Source organism: Mauremys mutica, chromosome 12, assembly GCF_020497125.1.
Source record: "Mauremys mutica isolate MM-2020 ecotype Southern chromosome 12, ASM2049712v1, whole genome shotgun sequence".
Classification (NCBI taxonomy): Eukaryota; Metazoa; Chordata; order Testudines; family Geoemydidae; genus Mauremys; species Mauremys mutica.
Window position 1 is genome coordinate 11,457,313 of NC_059083.1, and position 5,340 is coordinate 11,462,652.

Here is a 5,340-nt window from a genome sequence, read left to right on the forward strand (position 1 = left end):
CAGCTGGGCTGGCCAGGGGCAGACATCAGGCCTGCCAGGGAAAGGTGGGTGCGGCAGTGACTTCACAAAGGCCTTTGGCAGGAACTCAGCCTATTGGGCAAAGATGATGAGGCGTCTGTGACCTCACAGAGCTCCCTTGCCAACAGCCAGGCAGGACAGGGATGCGGGGCAGGGGGAACCTCGGAGAGCCCTGTAGCCTTGCTGCAGCAAGCTTCCATCTCGAAGTCTCTCACGAGAGAGTCTGTAGGAGAGAGTCTGTGCGTGTGTTTTTCATTTCTGTGTGGATTTATTTCAAAGATATTGTCATCTGTGTAGAAGGTAAGAAAAAATACAGGCTCTAAATACAAGATAGGGGACTCTATCCTAGCAGATTCAAAGGCATCACCACCCTCCTAGGGAAAAAGTTTGTGCTAATATCTGAGCTTTCCACCCTGCAACTTGAGAGCATTGCTCCTTGTTCTGTCATCTGCCAGCTCTAAGATTTCGTGAGAATCAATCTTTCATTAGGAAAATAATTCAAAAACGCAAATACAAAACACTTTGAGTGAAATCAACCCCTCCTGATCTTTAGTGTCTGGGAGTGTGGGCCTTGGGGGCCAGACTGAGACCCTCATGGGCTAGTAACACCCAAGAAGCCAGTAAAATAATTCCAGTTCTCTTACCATCCAAGCCTCCCTAATCCAAGGAACAGCTGAGGGCTGAGGGAGACAGAATGTCTAACTCATGACTGAAAATACAAAGATGTGTTATTGGCTTTGGTTGGGGGACAAGTAACAAATCTGTTGGGATTCTTGCCCCAAACAACAATCGCCCATTGTCCTTTAGAGCACGAGGACCCTAACGCGCCTGACTTGCTCAAATCTCTCTCCTGCTAGGGCTGAGAGAATTTTCTCCATCCCCCATGATACCGAGGGAAAGAGAAAAGAAGTGACCTCTCTGGTCACACAGCAAGGGCATGCCAGAGCTAGAAAGAGAAGCATAAGAAAGAAGTTGTATCAAAATGTTTTGCATTTCAAACTAACAAATTTCTTAAACAAAGGCAATTTGATGTGTGGTTAGTGAAGTGAAATGATACATTCTTGTCTCCACGAGTTTCTAGATTGATGAACCAGTAGATCTATCCCCTAGTTTTTATCCCTAGATTGAGGGAGGAAAACAAGTTTGCCTGTTTTGTGAATTCCCAATGCCTTTCTTGAATTTCAACAAACTAGTTGATTGAACTGAACGATTTGAATAAACTGAAAGGAAGACAATATTTTCTGCACCTTTCAAGGAAGCTACTGCTGCCCAAAGCTGGGTTAGCATTTCAGCTAGCTTTGCTTCCGGGGCCTTAGGTATCACATCAGTGGTGCGACTGTCTGAAAAGCTTGGCAGTGAACATGTTCTACTGAATGTTATTTTTTCTCTTCTATTTAAATTATTTAAAAGATTGTCATAAATTGGGCCCTTATCAGAGGTTGTCAATTTCCAATATAATTATGACAGTGAGGGAGACTAGCCACTGGAAGAAATTACCCTGGGGAGAGGTGGAGTCTCTGTTTCCTGGTGTCCTACCATCATAACTGGTTGGGAAGGTGCCTTTTAGTGAATTACAAGCAATTGGGCTCAATAGCGTGCTAAGAGTGTGAAATTTCATAGCCCGTGAAATAGAGGCCACATCAGGAGACTGAATTGTTTCACAACCGATGCCTCTATGAAAAACTCAGCGTGGGGTGCGGAACAGACTCTGCTGTTTTACTGGGTGGCCTGCTTGCTCCCCAGAATCAATAATGAGCAAGTGGGGTGATCCAGGGTGCAGCTCAAACATCCAGCTGGGCTGGCCAGGGGCAGAGGTCAGGCCTGCCAGGGAAAGGTGGGTGTGGCAGTGACTTCACAAAAGCTTTTGGCAGGAACTCAGCCCATTGAGCAAAGACAATTAGTTGGGAATTGGTCCTGCTTTGAGCAGGGGGTTGGACTAGATACCTCCTGAGGTCCCTTCCAACCCTGACAGTCTATGATTCTATGAGTGAGGCCTCTGTGACCTCACAGAGCTCCCTTGCCAACAGCCAGGCAGGACAGGGATGCGGGGCAGGGGGAACCTCGCAGAGCCCAGGAGCCTTGCTGCAGCAAGCCTCCATCTTCCCTTTACCAGTTAAAGGTTATGAGCAGACAATGGCTGGAAGTTGAAGCTAGACCAATACACACTGGAAATAAGGCGAGGAGCATTTTTAACATCAGAGTTTGGAGCAATTCACTGAGGGTTGTGCTGGATTTTCCACAACTGGCCTCTTTTAAAATCAAGCTTGGGTGTTTTACTAAAAACCTGTTCTAATTCCTATGGGAATTATTTTGAGGCACATTCTATGGCCGAAGTGAAACAGAAAGTCAGACGACAGTGGTTTCCTCTGGGCTTGGAATTAATCTGTGACTCGCTGGGGGCGTTTGGAATGTGGCCATTTTGCTTCCCTCTTCCTCCTTCCCTCTTGTCCCTTCTTCTCAATTGGAAAACGGGTCACCAGAAAAGCCTGATTTCCACCCTGTGCCCCTTCCATTCGTGCTGTAAGCTGAAGGGCATTGTGACTTGAGAGTGAATTCAGCCAGTCAGTGCTAACTCTCCACAGGTGATTTGCATAAGTCAGTAAATGAGCCTGCAGGTTTCCGTGGGAGCGATGCCCAAGGCAGGGCTCAGGCTTCGGGTTTATGCTCCGGGTTAGTGGAGTCAGGGAGCGACAGGTGGCTGAGTTACCTCTGGTGTCACAATGTTACTGCTCAGGTTCCTCTGCCTGCTGCACCACCTGGGCAGTGACTGTCAAGGGGAAGGTTTTGTGGATTTGAAACTTAGAAACCAGGAAGCGCAGGAGAGGAATGGCTTAGAGAGTTTGGCAGTAAAATGTAGGTTTTGTGGCAATATCCTGTGCAATTGCTACTGGATCCGGGATGGAGACAGCATTCCTGCCCCTCCCACCACCTCTTAGCTGGGCCTACATAAAAGAGACTAGCTAGAGTTTTGCACACTTGTTTGTTTGAGGCTGAGCAAATAAGGCCCAACAGATTACTGCTAGGATGAATTTTGCTGCCTCCTCTCCTTGACTAGAATACAAGCAGTTTCTGATTCTCTCAGATGAAGTAGTTCTTTTAAAATCAAGGGCAAGACCAATCAGTGGCTTTTTCACAGCCCAACCCCAATCCCCCCAAAAGAGATTTTATTTTTATTTAAACTGGGTGTTTTAAATTTATATTGAAAAAGTTTTTTTTTTAAACTTATCCAGTATAAAATTTGAAATGATGACAAGTGATGTTAAGGCCTCTAGTTGCTCCAGCCTATTAAAGTAATTTAAATAACTACATATATGAAGAAGTCCATGTTTGCTGCCAAGTGTCAGAGGAAGTCAAAGCACTGAACTGTTGGAAGTCATTGCCTAAGCACCTGGGCATCCAGAAGTTATTGAAACACTCAGCCAGATTTTGGCAGCACTAGCCTCTTCTGCGGGTGCAGAAAGAATATTTTCTTCATTCCAGTTGATGCAGCTACTTCATTCAAATGTAAGAAACTGATTGGGAGTTCGAAAAGGATGAAGGCTTCTTTTCCCCTTGTAAAATATGAATAAAGGCTAGAGAGGAGGAGGTGTGAGCTACTACTTCTAAAATCTGGAAGGACATTATGAGCAGGAACAATCAGTTCAGGGCACGAACTAGAGATACTTCTTTACCTCAGTTTGTTTGAAATGAAACCAAATGGTTGAGTCAACCTTTTTGTTTTTCTGTATCCTGCAAAACCAGCAAGTCAACATGTTTGAATGGATCCCTATTCCTAGCATCATAGAAGACTAGGGCTGGAACAGACCTGAGGCGGTATCTAATCCAAGCCCCTGCTGCAGGCAGGACCAACCCCAACTTCATCATCCCAGCCAGGGCTTTGTCAAGCTGACCTTTTAAAAACTTGTAAGGATGGAGATTCCACCACCTCCCTAGGGAACCCATTCCAGGGCTTCACCACCCTCCTAGTGAACTAGTGTTTCCTAATAGCCAAGCTAAGCCTTCCACAGTGCAACTTGAGACCATTGCTCCGTGTTCTGTCATCGGCCACCACTAAGAATTTCATGAGAATCAATCCCTCATTAGGAAAATAACTCAAAAATACAACTACAAAACATTTGGAATGAAATCAATCCACCCTGACCTGTAGTGTCTGGGGGTGTGGGCCTCTGAGGCTAGACTGAGACCCTCATTGGCTAGAACCACCCAGTGAGCCAGTAACAATATCCACTCCTGTTACCGTCCAAGCCACCGCAATCCAAGGAACAGCTGAGGGCTGCAGGAGACAGAAGGGTGCTGAGAGGGTCTAACTCATGACTGCCAACCCAGAGATGTGTTATTGGCTTTGGATGGGGGACAAGGAGCAAATCCGTCAATCACTACAACAGGTCCCACTCGGAGCCAGGGAGACTGGGAATCGAGTCCTGCTGGCACTTCCCAGCTCTGGCTTTCTGGAGGAGGAGGAAGACCCCAGCTCCCCTAGCTGACCCTGAGGCACCTTCTGGGCCCAAATGGAGGTGGCCCCGGGTACAGCTATGGAGTGTCCCAGGAGCGTTCCGCTAGTGGCATTGTATTGTTTTCACAGCCAGTTTCGATATCTGGTGTCTACCCCTTGCCCTGCTGGCAGGGCATTGAGCGGCACCCGTTGCCGGCCACCTGGGTGTGGAGATTGAAGAGGGTGAAGAGAGGAGCAACCCTGAGCATCTGCCATCCTGCTCCATCTGATCTAGAATAAGTAAGTGGAGTTCTCCAGAACCATCCCCAGTGTGGTGGGAATATCCCACCACTACGGCTCCCAGCCCGTCCCTTGTCAGGGTTTGTTCCCCAGGTTGAGGGTTCCTGTGCCCTGGGGTGGGATGTGTCGGGAGGAGAAATTGCCTCAGCAAAGGGGAGGTGGGCAGGGGAGCAGGCAGGCTCGTTAATGAGAGGCTGCTTTGAAGCCAGACTCATGGCTGCTCCCCACTCTGTTCCAGGATGGAGCGAATCAGGCAGATGCTCAGGAGGAAGGCCGGGCAGGTGGCTCCACAGCCAGAAGACGACATCAGGCAGCCTGCCCAGGCGGAGAGCGGCCCCTCTGTCCCCGCGGGTGGGGAAGAGGCTCGTGGCCAGGGGAAAGGGAGGAGCTGCTTCGCCTGCTGGAGGAGGCGGAACACAGTAGCTCCTCTAGCTGACCCTGAGGCACCTTCTGGGCCGAAACGGAGGTGGCCCCGGGTTCAGCTGTGGAGCGGAGAGCCAGGGGAGGGCAGGAGCCGGGGACGGCAGCTCTGGGGCTTCCTTTGCAGGAAGCCAAGGAGCCAGGAGCTGCGCCCCAGGGCCCAGCAGGAG

General features: G+C 48.9%; 1 long non-coding RNA gene across 1 annotated transcript; it reads left to right on the forward strand.

Annotated features, from left to right (window-relative positions):
* Positions 1-272: 272 nt before the first annotated feature.
* LOC123345677 lies at positions 273-5,098 on the forward strand. The gene is made up of 3 exons (XR_006572850.1): positions 273-318; positions 4,601-4,750; positions 4,989-5,098. It is a non-coding gene; the product is annotated as an uncharacterized LOC123345677 (long non-coding RNA).
* The last annotated feature ends 242 nt before the right edge of the window (positions 5,099-5,340 follow it).